Source organism: Xiphophorus maculatus, chromosome 5 (genome assembly GCF_002775205.1).
Source record: "Xiphophorus maculatus strain JP 163 A chromosome 5, X_maculatus-5.0-male, whole genome shotgun sequence".
Taxonomy (NCBI): domain Eukaryota; kingdom Metazoa; phylum Chordata; class Actinopteri; order Cyprinodontiformes; family Poeciliidae; genus Xiphophorus; species Xiphophorus maculatus.
In genome coordinates this window covers 5657373-5680256 of record NC_036447.1, presented here as the reverse complement: position 1 = coordinate 5680256, position 22884 = coordinate 5657373, and the positions used below count along the sequence as shown (strand labels likewise).

At 40.0% G+C, this 22884-nt stretch overlaps 1 protein-coding gene across 11 annotated transcripts in view; it reads right to left on the bottom strand.

The window, feature by feature from the left end:
- The window catches only part of LOC102233011 (teneurin-3), a 323707-nt gene that overhangs the window by 244253 nt on the left and 56570 nt on the right, over positions 1-22884 (bottom strand). For 10 of the 11 annotated variants that reach the window (XM_023333407.1, XM_023333406.1, XM_023333410.1 and 7 more), the window contains exon 2: positions 5380-5453. The gene's annotated coding sequence lies outside the window, so the exon portion shown is untranslated. The remainder of the gene's footprint in view (positions 1-5379; positions 5454-22884) is intronic. The other variant, XM_023333408.1, reaches the window with a different exon arrangement.

The following is a 22884-nucleotide window of genomic DNA, read 5'->3' as shown; positions in this document are numbered from 1 at the left end:
GTATGCTGTAGAGGAACTGTGGCCTCTTACTGTATTCAACATTAAATTAGATCTCTCTCTTCAAAGGACAAAGAACAGGAGAACTTCTCCCGTGAATGATACTGGGTAAAAAAATTTTTTTTAAATCCTTAAATAAAAGAGACATTCCATCAGTTCTAACATGCTGAGCTACAATTTTACACACATATAAAGCTGAAATCCCACAACAACTATTAGCTCTGCAGTTCTCTAATTAATATGGCGTGGTGTTGCTGTGAGTCCCAGAGGCCGGAGAGGTAAAAGCTTAATGAGCAGGCCAGAACCAAACCAAAGTAATTTAGAGGCCACACACACATCTGACTCTGATTTAGAAGTTTGAGGATGAAACTCCCAAGCAGTTAAGAAATTAAGCACAATGTTTGGTTCTGTTAATTGGAATTGCGTTAGAATTTGCTACATGCTAGTTCTCATTATTCTTTAACATTTTAAAAGGTTATATGTGAATGTTTATGATAGTTTACCATAATTTCTGCTGGACTAGGAGCCTCTACATTTTACACAATTTGAATGCTGTGATGCAGCTAGTATTTGATTTTTTACCAACGGGTTTAAAACCGCTGAACTGCTAGATGATGAAGAGAACAGCAACACTGAGAAAGATGACTTTAGTAGTTTGAGTGCACAAGAAAAAAATGCAGATAGTGATCAATGACTTTTCCTGGGGAGCTTCTGTATTTTTTTAAGCAGCTGTGTGGCAGGCACAGTGGGCACTGTTTATATTCAGGTGTCCTCAATAGTCCAGATTTGTTAAAATGAGACAGCTAAGCTGATCTAAAAAAATTAGGTACCTGTGAAAATAGTCAGTTCACCAGAAAAAACATTTGACATGAAATTTTCAAAGTCAACTTTGTTCATTTTCCTTTTTTAATTTCACCTTTATTTTACCAGAATGAAAACGCAATGAGAATAAAATACTCTTTTTCAAGAGAATCTTGGTCAAGAAGCAGCAACAAACAACACAAAAATTGCAGAGTTAAAAAAAATGGTAGCTTATACATTTCACCACTTTCTGTCACAAGCATGAATAGGAGTGTGTATCCTTCTGCTAACCACTCCTTTGGTTCTTATGAACTTTACAGTTAGCCTCCATATTACACCTTATGATGCACACAACAGCTTTAATATGCCATTATCCTGAAATGTATTTATACAAATTTACTAAAGATCCCCAGGAAAAAGCAACTAGATTGAAGATTCTCTTAGCATGTTTTTTTAAGTCTAGACTTCTCATTTCGGTGTAGTAAAAGATTTAATTCTGTTTAATTATCAATAATAAAACATAAATCTAATAAATTCAGTTTGTTGTGAACAGGTAGATGTTCTATGCAAATAGAATGAGCCCCGAGCTCAGTCAGTGCCCAGCAACTGAGACATTTTTGTAAGATGAATGATATTTTCTGGTTTGTGAAGGGGAAGAACTACCTCTGCAGGCACACTTGCACCTGGAATACAGGACTGTTTCATTGATGGTTGGAAAAAATCAGACCAAATGTGACCTCTTTCCTTGGTTCCATACAATAGTCACTGAAATATTTTAGACTTAGAAGCAAGACAGAATCCTTTCTCAAAGAGAGGTGCTTTCTTTGTAGGGCAGCGTTTTCTCCTTCCACTGATCTTGTTATTCTAAGCATTTTAAAAGCTTGGAAATTCTAGATTTCTTTTTAATCTTGAATTAAAAAGAAAAAAAAAAGCCCAGGTGAGATCCTAATTAGTCAAGCAATTATGCACTACTGAAGCGGAACAAAATGGATTCATCCTGTTCACTTTCTTAAATGAAAATCTGAAAAGTGTGGTGGGCATTTTTACTTAGCCCCACTTATTTGCAATTTTGTAGAACTGCTTTTTGCAGCTATTCCAACTGCACATCTTTTGGGGTGTGCTTCCATAAACTTTGCACACCATTTTACCAACTGAAATGGCGTCCCATTGTTATGTGTTAAACAGCAGTGAGATTTTGTGTAGATCATTTTTGGAAAATGGCTTTTTAAAATTCATCCTCTCTGGAAAATGCTCGTGATCGTTTGATCGTTTCTGGTCTTCCAAAGTGTCAAAAACCATGGGCCTTTTGGTTGCTTCTACTGCCTCAGTTTGCCAGTTTGGTTGGGCAGAAATGTCTTGACAGGTTTGTAGTAGTGTCATACTCTTTCAGATGATGGATAAAACGGAGCTCAGTGAGATGTGAAAGCATGAAATATTGTTTTCGAACTCAACTTTTCTATATACTTTTCCTCAACTTTTTCCCTGACCGTCTCCTGTATTCCTTTATCTTCTGTCAATGTCAACTCTATTCATATAGCACATTTCCAACAGATCCAACTGCACAAAGTGCTCTGCATGGTAAATATCTATCTATATTCACTAATGTTTTCTAACAAACCTTAGAGGTTTCTGCAGATTAGCTGGATTTATACTAAATAACATACAGGTGGACTCTATTTACTGACCTTAGAAGGGAGTTGGCTGCATTAGATTTAATTTAAGAGCAAGAAGAAGAGTTCTATATAAACTAATACCACATGTTTTGGCAGAAACTTCAGTGATGTGACATAAAATTTACAGCATTAGTTGATTTTCAATACATAACAAAAGGGGAAGGAAAAAGAAAAAGGAATTTGGAGACGGCAGCCTGGCTGCATGCAGTTTGGCTGACAAAGACATTAACCAAAGTTACTGAGTCGCGAGGAAGCTTTTATACAGCACAGTTCATTGTTATCAACTCAGACAGTACATGCATCCTACTGTCTCATTTGATCCTGCTTTATTAATTTATTTTCTTGCGCAATGTACCAGACAACGTATCCAGCAGGTCACAGAGTCAAAATGACCTAGATACAAGACTTCCAACAGCATGTCAGAGCACAATCTTACTTTACAAATGTTTTTGTTTTGTTTTTTAAGAGGATTTAACCCTTTTTCTTCCACTTTACAATTGACATGACACCAGCTCCGTCCCCATGCTGACGTAGAGCAATCCTCCCCCAATCATTCCAGGGCACTTGTCAGCAACTGACCAATCAGCGTTCCAAGTACAGTACTCTGACAATATTGACTGGAAGAATGTGAGGAGAGTGGTGCGGACAGCAGAGAGGATCATCGGGGCCCCCCTTCCCTCCATTCAGGACATTTCATCCCAGCGCTGCGTGTCCTGAGGCCGAAACATCGTCAGTGACCCCTCAGACCCCCACCATGGACTGTTCTCCCTGCTGCCCTCTGGAAAGAGGTTCCGCAGCGTCCAGTGCAGGTCCACCAGGTTCCGAAACAGCTTTTTCCCACTTGCCATCAGACTGCTGAACTCTTAACTGGACTGCACTCAAAATCTGGTCTCCACTTTATACCTTGCACATGTACATAGCTAAATAACTTCTATTTTACTGTCAGTCCTGCACTTTATATTCTATATTTATATTTATATTTTATACTGTATTTTATTTTATTCTGGAGTAACCTCACAACATTGGAAGCTCAAAACACTGTCCTGAGCCGTATGCAACGAAATTTCGTTCTGTATACACCCTGTGCATGCAAAATGACAATAAAGTCAGTCTAAGTCTAAGTCTCTATCACAGAAAACTCGCTGCAGTCGGAGAGATTAATAGATAATCACTGTCCAAGTTGTCAGTGGGTAATATGCAATCCCAACAGCCGTCACCCAGAACATACAGAGGGCGCAATACAATTTATTACATTTTCAAAATCAAAAAGGAGTCTGGAATAACGCAAGAAATGGATCATGGACTGCAGCCCACCTCATGTCCAGTTGAATGAAACTGATGGACGGGAACTACATCGTTAGTCAACACCACGAAGGTTACCGGTAGTAAACATCCCAGTTTTTGTCATAACGATACTTACTGATAGCTCCGTGCTAACGACTCATAACTCAGTTAAATTAAAATAACAATGCTAAACATCTAATCATTTCCAGATCAATAAGTGAAGGTAGTTGTGCTGGATTTTATGCGTGTAGATTCCAGTGGTAGCTCTACGGCAGCATGAAAACCGACTGCGCTAACTAATGATTCAGAGTATGTAGACCAGGGGTCTCAAACTCCAGTCCTCCAGTCGCTGTCCTGCAGTTTTTAGATGTGCGACAGGTACAAAACGCTGGAATGAAATGGCTTAATTACCTCCTCCTTGTGTAGATCAGTTCTCCAGAGCCTTGCTAATGACCTAATTATTCTATTCAGGTGTGGTGCAGCAGAGGCACATCTAAAAGTTGCAGGACAGCGGCCCTCGAGGACTGGAGATTGAGACCCCTGATGCAGACAGTTCATAGTCTACGTCTCTACCTTCTCACTCCACTTTAGGTTTGTTCTCATCCCAACTGCATTCACATTAATGTTTTCATTGTTAGATTTACATTATTTTAATCATTATTAGCAAATTAGTGTTCAAATAAGCTCTCCTTCCAATCTGACATTCTCTACATTTATAAAGCTGGTTGAATAACACATTGAAAGTAAAAACAATAATGAATAAAATACAAAGATAGGATGCTCTCATTAGAAAAATATCTGAATTGGTGAGAATATAGTAGACTGTTACTTGGCCTTAACTAAAAAGGTCCTTACTTTGGGGTTAACTGATTACCAGGTTCAGAAACTACATGCATGTTTCTCTGTGTGTCTACAGTGACTATTAGTTCATAAATGTTCATAAAAGCTGATTTAAAGCCATTCATCTAAGTCCTTTCATCAGGTTGCACCCATTTTATGCTGATTTTTTCAGCAAAAAATTTGCTCATAAAACATTTGTTACCTTTACGTCCAATGATTTTTCTTTTTTTTGCAAAAACAATGACTAGAAAAAACACATTCAGTTTAGTCCAACATTTACAACAATACATAGATGCAAAATTGTCAGATGCTTCAATTATGCTCAACTGACTGCTGAGCAACCCTTATTTCCTCTAACATGCACGCACACCCACACTGGTGCCAGAGTCCTTCACCAGAAACAGCTTTCTCTCAAGAGCTGCCTTCCAAAAACACTTGACAAGAACAGAAATTGGCAATTCATTCCTTTACAGCACTTGCTCATTTTTCTCTAACCCACCCCCCTTACTTTTTATTGATCACAATCACTTGTTCCCTGCACGTGTTCAAATCACTGAGTGGCTGCTTCCCCCCCCCCCCTCCTCAACTCCAACAAGAATAGTCTAATCAAGGCAAACTGGCACTAATCTTCCCTTTATCCACCGGGACATTTACAAAGACGCGGAGAAAGAACAATTTCGGAAAATGCGAACGGGACAGAAAGCAAAGTACGTTGAAAACAAATAGACAATGATCCCATGAGTCCCAGATGGAGAGACAGTGATTGAATGTCAGTAAAACCCACCAACTTTTTGAGTGGTCTAGCCGCTGAATGGCGCCGATTCCTTTCCAGTTTTTATCATTATCTTCTTTCCAAATCTGAAAAAAATAACCAAAGGAAACACAATTTTTGATTAAAATTCAGAATATACATGTATGATGTAAACATCTTCATGAATTGTTTATAAGACTTCCTTGTCTTATTATACAGTATAATACAGTTATTCTGTTAGGGGGAGAACTAGATCTTGCACTATACTAAAACTCCATGATATACTGAATTTCCCTTCTGTGGGACAATAAAGGAAAGTTCTATTTTATAATTTCTAAAAGAGTCAACATACTATCCAGTAGCTGTTAAACATCTGATGTCATGTGGTAGAATAAGCTTTTACTATTATGTAGATGTGTGGTTTAAGCTTTATGTTCTGTATTTATGTTTTAAACTTGTATTCTGAAATAAGACAGGAAAGTCTGGGCTGCAGGTTAGCCTGGTTGACAGTAACATTACTCAGTTCTCTTAGCAATGAAAAACCCAGCAATCCATTTATTTTCTGAAGCTGCTTATTCCAGCAGGGTCTGGTTCCTATGTCCAGCAGTCATTAAGCTCAAGGTACACCATGGACCGGTACGTAGGTCCATCTCAGAACAACAGGGACAAAAAAACGTATATCCACACACTCATACTGAATGGCAATTTGAAGTACCTAATTAACCTAACAGTTATGCTTTTGGACTATGGGAAGCAGCTATTCAGAGTAGAATGAACTGAATCATTCAACACTTAATTGAGGCTCTTTAAAAGCACTGACTGAAATTTCTGAAGGCTGTATTTAGCTTATTAAAACAAAAACACATTTTTCAGTTCAAAACAACCAAAAGGTTGGCCACACTGACCAACAGAGATGCTCTCAAAACTATAAAACCTGTAAGGAAGTAGGAAGCATTGCAAAATCCCTTCCAATGTGACTCTTTTCACTGACTCTTTTCAAACCTCCACAGCATGAATTGTGTGGAGGTTTCTCAATTCAAAATAAGAATCACAAAAAATTGGACAGGGCAGTAAAAACAGGAATAATTATATAATTTTCTGAGCTGGCACCACTGAAAACTGTTTTATTGTAGACATGTTTAGCCTAATTTCTGTTCAACTGACTTGATCAAAGTTTGGTATGTTAGCAATAAAGCCTTCAGTGGTAACTCGTTCATACTTAAGATTTAAAAAAACATTGTGGTCTCTCAGGACTCACAATTTTGTTTCTCAGCGAATCCATCTACAAAAGGTAGCTAGAGGTAAATAAAAATTTTGTTTTAATAGCAGCACCATATTCTTTATGTTCCCCATATTCTGTTATGTTACTTATTCTAAGATCAGTTCAAGCCTAGTTTTCAGCTGCCGTCTAGTTTATGATGACAAAAGGAAAACATGCTTTCAGAGATATTTGCAAACATAAAAAATGTGGTTTGAAGATGAAAGGAAGTATAAACATTCATTGCTTAATACTTTGTTGAAGACCCTTGAGGACAAATAATAGTTTCAAGTTTTCTTAGGGATGTCTTTACAAGGTTGTGGATGTTTACTAAATGAAAAAAAAATGTAAGTGGCCTAATTATTAATGATAAACACAGTCTATGAACAATGAACATAGAAAACATTTCAAGGAGAAAGTTTTAGAGAGGTTGAAGGCTAGGTTAGATTTTGTAACATTGTCTCAAGCTTTGAACATCCCATAGAGCTCTGGCTAATCCATCATCTGAAAATGGAAAAAACAATGCACAACTGCAGATTTACCCAGACATGGCTGTCCACTTTAATCGACAAGTTGAGCAGGAAATTGATCAGAGAATCAGGCAAGAAGCTAATGGTAACACAACACGACACAAATATGGCCATTATGGAAGACAAGCAAGAACAACAACATTGTTTTTTATAATCCTGCTTGCAGTTTCCTGCTGCCAAAAAGTGTTCCTTTGTTAAGACAAAAACTGAACTTTGTTGCTTGCATGTAATGCACCTTGAATGCAAAAAAACTACTGAAACAAATCATCCTGAACACAGCAACTCCACTGAGAAATATGGCTGTGGCAGCTTCATGATGTGGGGAAGTTTGCTCTTGAAGTTGGTCAAAGCTGATGGGAAGATGGATGAAGAGAAATACAGGCCAGTTATGGAAGAAAACCTGTTAGGAGCAGCAAAAGACTCAAGACGTGGGTGGAGCTTCATCTTCTATTGTGTTTGAATGTTCCAGTCAAAGTCCAGACATAAAGACTTTAACACTGATGTTTACAGGCAAACTGATAGAGACAAATCTAACAAATTTTGTAATAGATGGGAAAGATAATTCTAAAATGTTTTGAATTATGGGGGTTGAATACAGATATTTCTGTGTAAAAAGTAAAAGCATGTACCATTTGCCTTCCACTTTATAAAATATGTAATCTGAGAGCTCATTCAATTAGGAGTTAATACTCCAGGTTTCTGTCTAAGGGGTCAGGTGTGATGAGTCTTACTCTTTAAGAAGGTATCCAGAAGACTTTATCACTGTCTTCTTCTGAACATCTTACCCAGGTTTATCTGCTAAATCAACCAAGCTAAGTAGTTTCTCAGCCTCTCACAGGTAGTGACAGTTGTTGCTGAGCTAAGTATATTTTAGGGGCTCAGACCTAAACACCAAGGGGTATTCTCTCTGCAAACTTTATGTCAAAACCATCTGGAAAAACTCCAAAAAGTATCTTAAGACAAGCACCCAGGCTTCCCTCTACTGCCAAAGAATCAAAAAGATGTTTTAAAAATGTTAAAATAAGACTACTACTTCTGTATGATCAATTATGTAAACATTTTATGCTAAGTTCAGGAGGATGAACATACAGCAAGGAATTCAGCAAAAGAGAAATATTAAATAATCATGGAAAAATCTATGCAAGAGTTTGACATTTTCTTATCTAATGACTAGGTATGAGAGAGAAAACTCTTGAAGCTCCAACAGAGAACCACACTCTGTTCTGTCAGATACGTTTGTTCTATTTTCCCCTTTTTTGTGTTGCTCTATCAAATAACAGCCCAATAATACATAATACATTGAAGTGTGTTGAAACGTGACAAAATGCAAATAAAACCCTTTGCACAAATGGTATGTCTTGAGGAATTCATTCTACATTCACAAGTCATTTAAGTCTTTTCTTTTTCCAGAATTCCTAAAAATACTTTTCCATTTCCCATAATTCCATGTGTTTGGGAAACTGAAGGTCTGTCAAGATTAAAAGACTTTGTGTTCATGTCTATTTGTAATCTTTAATCTGGCCAAGAGAAACACTTTTTTGACAAAAGCAATTCTTCAGCTTCCTATGAAACATATTACAGATAAAGATTATATAAATATGTTTTTTCTTTGCCGTCAAAGTCTCTTTTTCTTTTTCATTTTGTGTGCTGAATTTCTTAATTTCTGAAGTGTTGCAGGCCATCACAGAAGCAGCCAGTACCTATCAAACCTCAGGGGGAGTACTTTGTTTGTCAGTATCTTTTTGTCACAACAATTTGGCCCTGAAGTGTGATGACAGCTTGAACCAGGGGGTGTCAGCAGCTAAATTTTAGCCCCTTAGTCCAGTGGAGCATAGCAGAACACTTCTTTAGTTTTCATGGATGGATAGATGGATGGAAGCAAAGATAACATCCCAGCAGGGTTTCTTCTTGTTCAAGGCTTTCAGCATGTTACTAATCTCCCTAAAATTTTGAAATACCCCTCTCCCACCCAACCCGGCCTCTGGTTTCTTTGAACACAAAACATTTCAGTTCCAACGGCTTTTGTTGTACATTTTTATATGCTGCTCTTAACAGGACCTTTTGCGAAAAGTGTCACATAGCAAACCCTGTAAGTAGTATAAGAATTTCTTTGCTATGGAACTGATTTGAGCGTAGAATATTTCAAGTATGAATTGACCTGTTTTGCATTTTTCTTTTATTTCCTTATCCACCATTAATCACACAATGTTTTTTTCTTTAGCAGCTGTTACATATTATATAAATGATATTTAAATAATCATCATTTGGCTTTATTGTGATTCCTTGTCACATATACAGTACTTCTACATCTTCAAAAAGATTTAGAAAAATGCTGAAGAAGAAAAAGTCAAATGTCAAAGAAGAAAAGAGTGAAAGAAAAGTAAATTTAAAATAGACAGTGTTGTTTTAAAACTCAGACAGCAGCTCCCGGTCTGATGCAGAAGTTGCATTTTGCCACAAGTGTCCAGTCATTTCACATTTCACTTCTCGTAGAACAGAAATGTGAGCCAAGTGATGTCCCAACACATGCATGTCAAATGATTCATGGTGTAATAACAACCTTCTTTATTTTTTAAATAGTAATTAAAGGTTGGTGTTTTTTTAATGCAACTGTCCCTGTAAGTATTACATTGACTAAAAATGCAGCATCAATATTTTAAATACTACTGAATTTGCTCCTAAATAACTGCAATGTGTTTACAGAACCACATAGTAACGGTATCCATTAAGTTCTCCATAATTTTAAGGTAAGGTATTCATTGCTGAAAGCTCCACCTAGCCTTATAAAGACAAACGTCTTCCTGCTGTCGTCTGCCAATGGCAGAGACAAAGCTGGCAGGCATCAGTCTTGTGGTCACATAAATGCAACATATTTCTCTAAGAAAAGCTAGATTTTACCTCAGCCATTACAATAAATCTTCTGCTGAACTAATACAATCTGTCTGTGACCGGGCACTCGCAGCATAGCATTAGCCTGTTGATCCACCATCAAAACACAGCTAGAAGTAGCGCATTGGGTCCTTATTTCATCTAGAACCAAAAATGCTTATTTATTTTCTTGTTTATGTGTACAACACAATGTTCTTAAAGCTCATAAGCTGTAAGTGCTTCAGTAAATTACTGAATATTGATGCAATCTTGATCAGCAGAGAACAGAAAGTAGCACCTAATAAACACTAATGCACAAGAGCTACGTGTAAAAATGCTGGGAGTCACTCCAACAGGAAGTAAGTTCAATATATATTTATATGTAGATTTATGTTAATACATGTCTGTCATCCTCAAGAGGTCAGGTGATCAATAGGTATAACTTAAAATAAATTCATAAACAGCAAAAGTAAAAAAAAATGAGGCAGTGATGTCTCAGCAAAAGTATCTGTGAAAATGTATGCTGTTACATCCCAATACTTTTCTCATTAACTATAATGAGAAATAAATAATCTTCACAAGCTTCACACTTAGATTTACATAAAATAAATTTTTAGAGAAGATAATACATGTATGTGGTGACATAAGAAAGTTTCAGCATGCTAGCTCAAACAACAATCATGCTGGATTGCAGGTAATCTGGACCTGCAATCTCTTCCTGGTTGAACTGTTGGACAGAAGGAGAAGAAACAAGGATCTCTGGCAGGACTTCTAACAGTTGTAGAGATCACAAAGGGTTTTATCTGTGTAGAGCTGAATGCATTTCTAACTGTGATTGTTAGGGCACATTCAGTTTTTCAGTGTCCCTGACTTTTATATCCTTTCTGATGATTTAATAAAAAAAGATATAGTTTATTTCTATTTTTCCAGCTGACCATATTTTACATCTGGTTGCATATTTTTTACAAATGTAGCGCTTTCTGTCATCTATGCTAGATTTAACGCTCAGGGTTCGTAAAGCTTACTGTAACACCCCACGGTCCAGCCAGTGAAACTGAGTAGGTCTGACCCATTAATAAGGACACTTGATAAGGATAAAGAATTTATTTACTAACTCAAGAATGGAAATGAAAATACACCACAGGTATCACTGTGGGAACCGTATCTAGACCTTACCCTTAGAAATATTAACACAAATGACAAATAAAAGTACACAAGGCTTTATCAACCTATAGGTTGATAAATAGGGACTCTCCCTCTGTGTTAAACACCTCAAGAGTTCTGAAGTAACTTATTTAGAACATTCCGGAACACATATGAGTTCTTACTTTTTATAACCATGTACATACAATAACAGCCAGTGTTAATGAGTGGGTCCACCAAACAAAATAAAACAAATAAAAGCCGGCAAAATAGTCATTAAAACACCCCGTTGCAGGCCTGATATTGACTCCACTCACCCCGGGTCCTCAACCCACAGCGACGGATGTAGGTAAGTTCCCGACGACTCCTGTCTCCTGAAAGCAGTCGAACCCCGCACTACGTTATCCACGAAGGTGAGGAAAATCCAAACCGCGACCCAACGCAGGTGCAGCAGGTCTCTCCGGGTCCACCGTCTCCTTGGTAAAAACCCCGGCCTTCAGCTCACCGAACGCGTCACTCTCGGTCCATTCGCGGTCCTTAGGCGGTTGTCCAACGACTCATGGTTTCACCGACGAGCAAGCGTTTCCTCCACGACTCCTCACCCAAAGTTCCAGCGACTCTTCACCGAGTCTCATCCTTGACGTCCTCTCTCTTCTTTTTTTCTTTTTCGCTCTCTCCTCTTGTCCCGCCCCCCAGTCAATCAGATTTCAGGAGAATAGCAATCACCCAATAGCAAACGTATACACAGCACTCTTGTCTGTCACTCCTCGTGTTGAACTCTACTTTTCATATAAACTATACCGTATGGTTCGTTCTTAAAGTAACAGAACACCACATTTTAACAACACATATTAAGTCTTTTACGTCTGTTTAAGTTCTTTTTAATGAACTCATACTCATTTCACCTCCCACCATAAGACTTGGGAATTATATCTTACTTTAAGATATTAATTTACATACAGTAAATTTGTTAACCTTGTCATTTTTAAAACAACAATAACACACACATTTCTGGGAACCCAGAGGGTTACACCCTCCCCGGGTTAAATGTCTGGATGTCCCCATCAGACAACTCTATGTGTTAAAAGAGTTTACAAACCCTCCTAGCTGGGAACCCAACAGGTTACACCCTCCCCGGGTTAAATGTCTTGATGTCCCCATCAGACAGTTCTGTATGCTACAAACTCACAAAGCTGCAGCTTGCTACTCTATGAACTGGGACATTGCAGGGCGGAGGACAGAAAATTGTAGGATCTTCCTCAGGATCTCTGGTTATGTATATCCTCACCCCCCTGTGCACAATGACCAATGGCTTGTCCGTGGGCTTTCCCGGCTCGTCGTAGCTCAGACGGATGACAGGCTTAACCAGTCGTTTAGTAGCAAGAACACTGGTAGAGTTAATTTCATCATCAGACACACTAGATGTTGGGACGTCTCCCACCTCCAGCCCTGTGTCCGCCACAGGGTCCTCTTCTACAACTGCGGAGTGATCAAGCAATCCCTCCTCATTGCATGACAGAGTTGGTCCACCAAGATCTCCTTCCGAGATGACATCAGATCTGTCATTAGCAAGGGTCAATAACTGGACCGTTGGAGGACGTGTTAACCAGGCATCCTGGACAACTCCTCTGCAGAACTGCTGAGAGACGTCTTCCTCCTCTTCAGAATCTTCATCTCTCACTTCCTCTGCGGAATGCTGCACCTCATACTTTGCTGTAGATACATCAGTGGATCTGGTGGAAGGTCTCTGAGGCAGGCAGCTTCTTTCAGGGATTTCTGGAATCCTCACCAGAAACCCTATTGGTAGCAGATGGTCTCTGTGGAGAGTCTTTACTACACCTCGTCCACTTTCGGGTTTTACCCGATAAACAGGTAAGTTAGGGAGCTTCCCAACAACCACATAAGGTTGCAGATTCCACTTCTCCTTTAACTTGTGTTTTCCAGGGATTCCCAAGGCTCGAATAAGAACCCGATCTCCTTCCTCCAGGTTCTGAGCACGTACCCTGCTATCATAGCTTCTCTTGTTTTTCTGATGATTCTTGTTGGAAGCCTCAGTCGCAAGCTGGCAAGCATGACGTAGCTCTTTTCTCAGTTTGTTCACATATTGATGATGTTTCATGACTTCTTCTCCAGCTTGAGACAAACCAAAACACACATCCACAGGCAGGCGAGCCTCCCGGCCAAACATCAGGAAGTATGGTGAATATCCTGTGGCCTCATTACGAGTACAGTTATAAGCATGAACCATAGAGGCCACATGCTGACTCCATTTTTGTTTGTCCTTTGGCTCGAGAGTGCCCAACATAGACAAGAGAGTACGATTAAAGCGCTCTGGCTGGGGATCTCCCTGGGGATGATAGGGTGTAGTTCTTGATTTCTTTATCCCCAGCATATTAAGGAGCTCTTTGATCAGTAAACTCTCAAAATCACGACCTTGGTCAGAGTGGATTCGGCATGGCAGACCATAGTGCACAAAGAACTTTTCTAGCAGAGCTTTAGCAACTGTAGTAGCTCTTTGGTTGCTGGTGGGTATGGCCTGAGCATACCGAGTAAAATGGTCAGTAATAATGAGAACATTGGCCACCCCACGAGAATCTGGCTCGATTGACAGGAAGTCTATACAGACCAAGTCTAATGGGCCCCGACTTGTGATCTGGTGTAGGGGACTGGTTTTGCGAGGCAAGGTCTTGTGAGCCACGCATACCCCACAGGTCTTGACATAATGCTCAATGTCGTGTGCCATTTTCGGCCAATAGAACCGATCCCGCACCAACTCGGTTGTTTTTTCAATACCGAGGTGCCCAAAGTCATCATGCAACTGCTTTAATACTTGAAGCCGATGTTTTGGTGGAAGCACCAACTGGAACACTTCCTTCCCTGTAGGCCTTAAAGTTCTCCTATACATCAGTCCATTCTTTATCTGCAACTTTTCCTTTTCTCGCTGTAGCAGAATGGCCTCCTGATGATCTGTCTGGAAGCTACAGGGCCAATTTCCAGATTTTATCTCATTTTTAATCTTTCCAATAGCTTTGTCTGAGTCTTGTTCATTTTTTAGGTCTGTCATACTGAACTGTTGCACTGGGTTCTCACCAAGAGAGATGGGGTACACATACAGATCAGGAATAGCGGATGGAGATACACCCAGTTGATCCACACACCGCATGTTTTCAGAGACCCCAGCAACACTTACAGTTTTGCATAGGGCTTTCACTCCAGATGGGGGTATCCACCCCTCCTCTTCAGAGTTTGCATTTCTGGAAAGCAGGTCGGCATCAATATTCTCCCTGCCTGGTCGGTACTGAATGCCAAAATCATAGGTGGACAGGGCAGCCAACCATCTATGACCTGCAGCACTAAGTTTGGCCGTAGTAAGGACATAGGTCAGTGGGTTGTTGTCGGTTCTCACAGTGAACTTGGCTCCGTACAAGTAATCGTGTAACTTATCGACCACAGCCCACTTGAGTGCGAGGAACTCGAGTTGATGGACCGGATAGTTTCTCTCAGAGTTTCTCAGCTTTCGACTGGCAAAGGCTACAGGACGCAATCCTTCTGGATGTTCCTGGTTGAGCACAGCACCTAGCCCATCAAAGCTGGCATCTACATGCAATATGTAGGGCTTAGTTGGATCGGCAAATGCCAGGACCGGCGCATTTGTAAGGCACTGTATTACTTTCTTAAAAGCAGTAGTACAGGCCAAAGTCCACCTGTCTCCAAAGGGTTCAGATTTTTTAAGGTAGACTGAATTGGAGTCAACTGCTTTCTGTCCTTTGTTAACAGGAGGGTAGCCTTTGGTTAAGTCTGTCAGGGGTCTCACAATGGAAGAGTAGTTGGCAATGAATCTTCTGTAGTAGCCACAGAAACCCAAAAACGACTGAAGACTCTTAAGATCCGTAGGCTGCTCCCAGTTAAGGACTGCTTTAATTTTTTCTGGGTCAGTAGAAATTCCTGAAGCAGACACAATGTGGCCAACATACTTGACCTGAGGTTGACAGAACTGACACTTATTAATAGACAACTTCAGACCATATTCTTGTAGTCGGTCCAATACTTTGAGGAGACGTTCCTCATGTTCCTCTAGTGTCCGGCCGAACACTATTAGGTCATCCAGGTATACTAAACATTGCAGGAGGTTCATGTCTCCAACAGCCTTTTCCATTAACCGTTGAAAGGTAGCCGGGGCTCCTGTAATGCCTTGGGGCATACGCTCAAACTGGAAGAACCCTAGGGGGCAGATAAAGGCTGTCTTCTCCTTGTCTTGGTCAGCCATACCAATCTGGTAATAGCCATTTCGAAGATCCAATACAGAAAACCACCGGCTTCCTGTCATACAATCCAAGGCTTCATCAATCCTAGGAACGGTGTATTGATCAGGGATTGTTCGTGCATTCAAGGTGCGGTAATCAATACACATCCTGATCGAGCCATTCTTTTTTCTTGCAACCACGATGGGCGAAGCATAAGGACTACGTGACTCCTTTATTATTCCTGCTGCCAGCAGTTTCTGCAGATGGCTTCGCACGTCATCGATATCTGCAGGGGCAAGACGTCTTGATCTTTCTCGAAAAGGTCGTGAGTCACTGAGGCGGATGGTATGTTCGACTCCTCTGGCCAGTCCAACATCCCATTCCTCAAGGGAGAACACTCCTGCTTTCTCTGATAGCTTATGAGCAAGCCTCTCCTTCCAGGCACTTGGGATTGGAGAGTCACCAAAATCAAACAATCCAGGATCTATTGTTTGACTTGACTCTTGGCCTTTGTGTAACTCGGTCACAACGTTGGCTTTATGAATACATGCCACAATGGTGCCCTTAGGGATGGCTTTGGGCTTGATTGACTCGTTTTTTAGCACCAGTGAGAAGTTGTTTACATTCATGTCAGATGGTAAGAGAACACATGGCGGCACCAGTATTCCATCTGGGAGAGAGGGCTGCTCAGGAGGCTCAACCACCAACATATCCTGCTCCCAAGACACTTTTGCAATGACTTTACAGGCTGCCAGGGCTGAACCACCAGGGGGGATCTTAAGAGGTCCAGGACCCATCCATTTTATGTGTCCAATATTATCATCCAGCTGGCGTGAGGGGTGTTTCTGTTTAAAGGTCTTTGGTGTACTGACAGAAACTCGCCATGACTGAGCCTGTCCATGGCATTCAGCTTCACCTGGAGTCTTAGGCTGGTGATGAAAACGACAGGCGTTGGTTCCCATGATTACTGGGGCCTGGTCTGGACCCTTAAGGTCGGGGCAGACTAGGGCTAACACTGTCGTTGGCTCTGTGTGAAGACCATCCTCCAAGAACTCAACATTCATAGCTATATAGCCCTTGTATGGATAGCAGGATTCACTGAGTCCCCAAAGTGCCAAGCTGGAAATAGGATGAAGAGGTAAGTGGGACAAATGGTCTGTGTACCAGCTTTCAAATATTATGGTAACACTAGAACCACTGTCCATCAGGGCATTGGTTGGTTGACCTTCAATGATTACTTTACTGAGCGAGGCCTCTCCTACTAGTCCCTTAGGGATGCCTGTAGCATGTTGGGTCTCAACTGCATTTCTTTTGACAGAGCAGTTGGTACTTGAGGTCTCTTTTTCCTGTTTGTTTATCTCATTATTTCTTTTTTGCCTTCTCAGAGAACGAATCAGTTTCTGAATGACTTTGCCATTGTCTTCAGGGGCTGTACAATGAGTAGACACATGTCCTCCTTCCCCACATCTGTAACAGAAGAAATCCTCTTCGTCATGGTTGGTGTGAGTAGTTCTTGGGCTACTGAGGTGAGAGGGAGCTTTATTCACTTTATTTGCTTGGTTTTCCGGTCTCCACCTTGCAACTTTAGACTGAGGAGGATTTGTGTGTGTCACAGTCATCATATTGAGATGATGTTGCACATCCTCAACTTGTTTTCTTAAAGCCTGAACTTCATAATTTTCTCTGGGTTTAATTTCATCTGTGTGGAATACTTTTTGAGCATTCGAGGTGGCTTTCAACTGTTCAGTTGTGAGTTCAGCCACTTGGGACTGCAGCATTTTGACTTGAGCCTGCAGCTCCTGAACTTCAGATTCTGACTTATTTTCATCTTCCACCCTCACCTGCCTGACAATCGATCTAGCTGAAGGAGCCATATTTTTCTTCCTCACTGATTGTTGAAACTCTTCTTCTCTGATTTCATTCAACAGTGTCAGGAAGGGAGGAGGATTACGCTTTCTTTCTCTTAGGCGTAACTGTAGTAGCAGTATTTCAGACTCTGTGGCTCCACGAAGGAGCTGTTCCACACGTGCACTGTCCCTCAGGTTGGGAGTTATCCCTCCTCGCTGAACAACTTTTGTTAGCTTTCGCTCCACTCTCCGTAAAAAATCTGAAAGACTTTCACCTGCGCTTTGACGTAAGGCTCTGAAGGAGAAGTAGAGATCCTCAGGACTCTCTGGTGATCCAAACGCTCTTTCCAGAGCTTCAATATATTCCTCTGGGGATGCATCTGGATCATCAGTCCGTACGGCTTGAGCAATTTCCAGAGCAGGTCCTTTCAAGCTTTCTACGATCCTTTTCCGTTTTTCTCGAATGGAACAGTCACTCTCATCCACCATTAGCTGTGCTTGCTCCATCCATGTATCCAAACTCTCCTCTCCTGGAGGTGTGGGACTTATGCCAGAATATGCTCGGAGACGCCTGAAGACATTACTTTCTTGGGCAGGCCTCATTGTCTTTGCTAGCAGTTCACCAACTGCTCTTATGATTGACTCTGCAGAGTTTCCTGGCATAGGATTTGCTGACAGCATTTCTGGTGCTGCTGCTTCTTCAGTTGATGTGGAACTTCCTTGTGAGAGAGGATCTGTTTGTCTCTTTTCCGGGTTGACATTTTCTTCATCTGCAGGCCCGTGCAATGTCCACAGCTCACCTCCTTCAATAGGTGGCACATCCAGAGGTATAGTTTTTGTGTGTACTCTTTCACTACACTCGCATAAAACTATCAATGACTGTGATTGAGGGTTAAACATACGTCCTCTCACCCTAACTCGTCCTAGGGCTTTGATAGTCATTAAAGTTTCTTCAATGTGCCTAACTGTGGTCTCGACAGGGACCTGTTTCACTACAAGTGCATGGGACGCATCTAAGCCCTCCCCTGTACACCAATTTTCCAACAATGACATTCTGTAGATAATGGTTTACTTACTTATTTCTGCTTTGGAAAGTCCTAATTAATTCTTATTTTTCCTTTTTCAGACTACAGATTCAAATTAACTAAGATAGTAATGTGGGTCAGACATTAACATAAAAAACAGCTTAACTAAATAAACCTTGGGGTCTAGCTTTCACATACAAGTTTATTTTATTGTTTACTTACTTATTTTTATTGTTTTATGTGTTTTAATCCCAGCGGTGCCTCCATTTATGTAGCGCTTTCTGTCATCTATGCTAGATTTAACGCTCAGGGTTCGTAAAGCTTACTGTAACACCCCACGGTCCAGCCAGTGAAACTGAGTAGGTCTGACCCATTAATAAGGACACTTGATAAGGATAAAGAATTTATTTACTAACTCAAGAATGGAAATGAAAATACACCACAGGTATCACTGTGGGAACCGTATCTAGACCTTACCCTTAGAAATATTAACACAAATGACAAATAAAAGTACACAAGGCTTTATCAACCTATAGGTTGATAAATAGGGACTCTCCCTCTGTGTTAAACACCTCAAGAGTTCTGAAGTAACTTATTTAGAACATTCCGGAACACATATGAGTTCTTACTTTTTATAACCATGTACATACAATAACAGCCAGTGTTAATGAGTGGGTCCACCAAACAAAATAAAACAAATAAAAGCCGGCAAAATAGTCATTAAAACACCCCGTTGCAGGCCTGATATTGACTCCACTCACCCCGGGTCCTCAACCCACAGCGACGGATGTAGGTAAGTTCCCGACGACTCCTGTCTCCTGAAAGCAGTCGAACCCCGCACTACGTTATCCACGAAGGTGAGGAAAATCCAAACCGCGACCCAACGCAGGTGCAGCAGGTCTCTCCGGGTCCACCGTCTCCTTGGTAAAAACCCCGGCCTTCAGCTCACCGAACGCGTCACTCTCGGTCCATTCGCGGTCCTTAGGCGGTTGTCCAACGACTCATGGTTTCACCGACGAGCAAGCGTTTCCTCCACGACTCCTCACCCAAAGTTCCAGCGACTCTTCACCGAGTCTCATCCTTGACGTCCTCTCTCTTCTTTTTTTCTTTTTCGCTCTCTCCTCTTGTCCCGCCCCCCAGTCAATCAGATTTCAGGAGAATAGCAATCACCCAATAGCAAACGTATACACAGCACTCTTGTCTGTCACTCCTCGTGTTGAACTCTACTTTTCATATAAACTATACCGTATGGTTCGTTCTTAAAGTAACAGAACACCACATTTTAACAACACATATTAAGTCTTTTACGTCTGTTTAAGTTCTTTTTAATGAACTCATACTCATTTCACCTCCCACCATAAGACTTGGGAATTATATCTTACTTTAAGATATTAATTTACATACAGTAAATTTGTTAACCTTGTCATTTTTAAAACAACAATAACACACACATTTCTGGGAACCCAGAGGGTTACACAAACTTATTTAACCTATATTTTTTGAAGTCAAATTTCCTTTTAAAAATGCCTTAATGACTTCTCTGGTTGTGCTTTAAAAAAACAAATATGGAGTAGGGAAGACACAAAACTACAATTGAAATAATCTGATGTATTGACAGCAAGTTCATTTCCACGTGGTGTTGTGGAAACCTGATGTATGAAGAGCAAGCTTGGCAAAGTGAACAAAATCAAAATCAGCAACCCCACCTGCAGCACTGTGCATTCAGACATGGCCTGAAGGCAACTGCTCCAGCCACTGGAAAACCCACCAACAACAACCCCAAACACACAAAAAGGACTTTGCTTTACAGAGATAGCAGAGAAGATCTTTACTACAGGCTGTTTGCTGGACTAGCTGAGGAAAGAAATCGTAGCTCTGGTGCAATTCAAAAAGATCAGCACCTCAGAGACTTCACATCTTTTAAAAGTTCAGTTTTGTAAGACCCTATGTTGTTTTTACCTCCCTTCTTAAGATTTTGGGCCAGACTGTAGAAATCAAGATATACATATTTACAGGTTAGCCTACAAAAAACAACATAAAGGTGCATAAACACACTTTCTGATTAAAAACCAAAATAACTTAATTGCAAATTCAGTGAAGTAATTGATAGTTCTGGTCTTGATATTGTCAGAATATGCACATGGGTACAAAAGGTTGTATTTCTCTTCTAAGTAGAAAAGAAAGAAAATAATTCTGCCTGAATTTGTAGTTTTGTCATGATATTATTTGACCAATCACATGTGGCTTTTTACCAAATCCTATTTTATTCTGACTTCATAGATTTTTTTTGGATCACTGCTTCTTTACTCTGAAGTAATGCTATTCTTAGTGGATTATAATTTTCGTCTATCCATATCTTATGTTATGTGTATAAAAAAGCTGGACCAAAATGCAGACAAGAGCAGAAGCAGACCATTGTGGAGATTTAATAATGAAAATAATAAACTTGGCACAAGGAGAACGGGACATGCAGTGTTTACAGAGTGACGGGAAGAATCAGTGAAGAACAATAAAAAACAGCAAGTCCATACATTAAGGGAAGGATGGAGAAGGATACAGAATGCAAGTGAGTTAATTCAGGGAAAGGAACAGCTGTGGAAGAGAGCAGACATGCAGACTGAGAGAAGTTGAATAATTAACATCAAGGAAGCTCACCCAGACACAATGAAACTACAAGCCAAGTGAAAAAGTACAAGACGTAAGAGAACTAAGTTCAAATGCACAAAGAACGCCAGAAAAAGTTTGGAAACTAAACAAAGAATGATACAATATGGCATCACCCTTTTAACAATAATGAACAGATATTCTAACAGGGCTGCATAAGGATTTGAGAGCCACAGCTTATACATATTGAAAAAATACTTATGTGGGTGTACCATTATAATATATTTCAACATAAACTTCAACTGCTGTGTTTTGCTTTATAAAGGCTGGACCAATAAGCAGGCTAGTATAGATATGATTGATAACAGAAAATATTATAGGACAAAGGCAGCAACACAGCAGGGGAGAAGGAAACGGACAGTGGCCAGAAACAACACAGACAATAATGGAGGAGTCAGTGGGGAACAATGTAAACTGGAGAGCTTAAATACACTGAGGGAGAGGAGAGGGACTAATCAGAGGTAAGTAGAGGCAGCTGGGGAAGAGAGAAGGGAGAAGGAAATTAAGAGACGTAAACCAGCTGGTAAACTAAGGATGGGAGAAAGCTGAGACACAAGGAAACCGTAGGAAAAAACTAACAAACAGCAAACACAAATCAGAGGAAAGAAATTCAAAAGATAAAAAAAGGAAAAAGTGAACTAACACATGAGATAAACAAAAATGGAAAGATCTAGAAAAACAACCAAAGAAATTATCCAAACAAACCATTGGACAAACATCTATGGATAACTTTACCTGGATTTTTGCAATCATAACATTACGCAGATTTGCACAAATTTAAAATTTTTGCTCTTTATAGTAACACAGGAGCCCTAAGACATTAGCTGGTTTCTGCTCAGGTTGTCAGCCTGCAATCAGCTTAGTTAACTTAAAAGCCAATTTTCCAACTACAGTTTTGAACAGTGCTATTTACGATGCTTGGTGGGGATTCATTCATTTCTACACCAATACTGTTTGAGATTTTGGCAACCAGAAATATTTCTAACTAACTTAATGTGTCCTTGTTGCAAGCACAACTTATGTGAAGCAATCTCCTTTAAGCCTGCTGACTGGCTGTGCACTATCAATCAATCAATCAATTAATCAAGTTTATTTGTACAGCACATTTCAACAAAAAGGCAGTTAAAAGTGTTTACATCATAAAAACACAAAATAATAAAGTCATAAAACGACCATCCAGGTTATGGAGGTGGAGCACGGCACCTCTCCACTAGCATTTCCTTTGGCAGATTAATAACTTTATGATGATGAGAAACATTTTATGGTTTTGAAACTTTTAAAAACTTTGCTACATTTTTGGTCTGAAATAGGGCACAGATGTAAATTACACCAAATTCAGGCAAATGAGTTTGGCAGTTTCCCAAAACAGCACAGATAATGTTAACTCTCTAGCAAAATAACATACAACACATTCTTAGAATACATTTTTGTTACTCGGATCTTACTGTGTTTCAGTTTACATATGAATCAAACACGGAAGCCATGACTGGATTGAGCTAATCTCTCACAGATGGAAACATACAGATTTTGTAAATGTATGAATGCAGCTATGACGCTGTGTTTCAGTTTACACTAGCATATTATATTGACATTTGTTATGTTGAAGTTTTTCATCCAAAGCAGCTTACAAATAAGGGCACAACAATTCAGTTAATATCAAAGCTGGTCAGCGCTTTGAAAGATTAGTGACATGAAATTGATGAAAGTAGCTAAGTGAAACACAGCAACATAGAGCGCAACCCTGGCCAAAAACAAATTTAATCATGAGTCTTGGTGCTCATTCAGTTGCTAATTTTGTTTTGTAGCAAAAATAATTAATCAAAAAGACACAAAACTAAGCCCAATTTTGCAATGGCACACTTTTTTTTATATCAAAAATAGTTAAAATTGGTAGATCTTAATGCTGACATTACTGATGTTAAGGATCTGCTGCAGTTTGCGGATTCGGTAGAAACATAG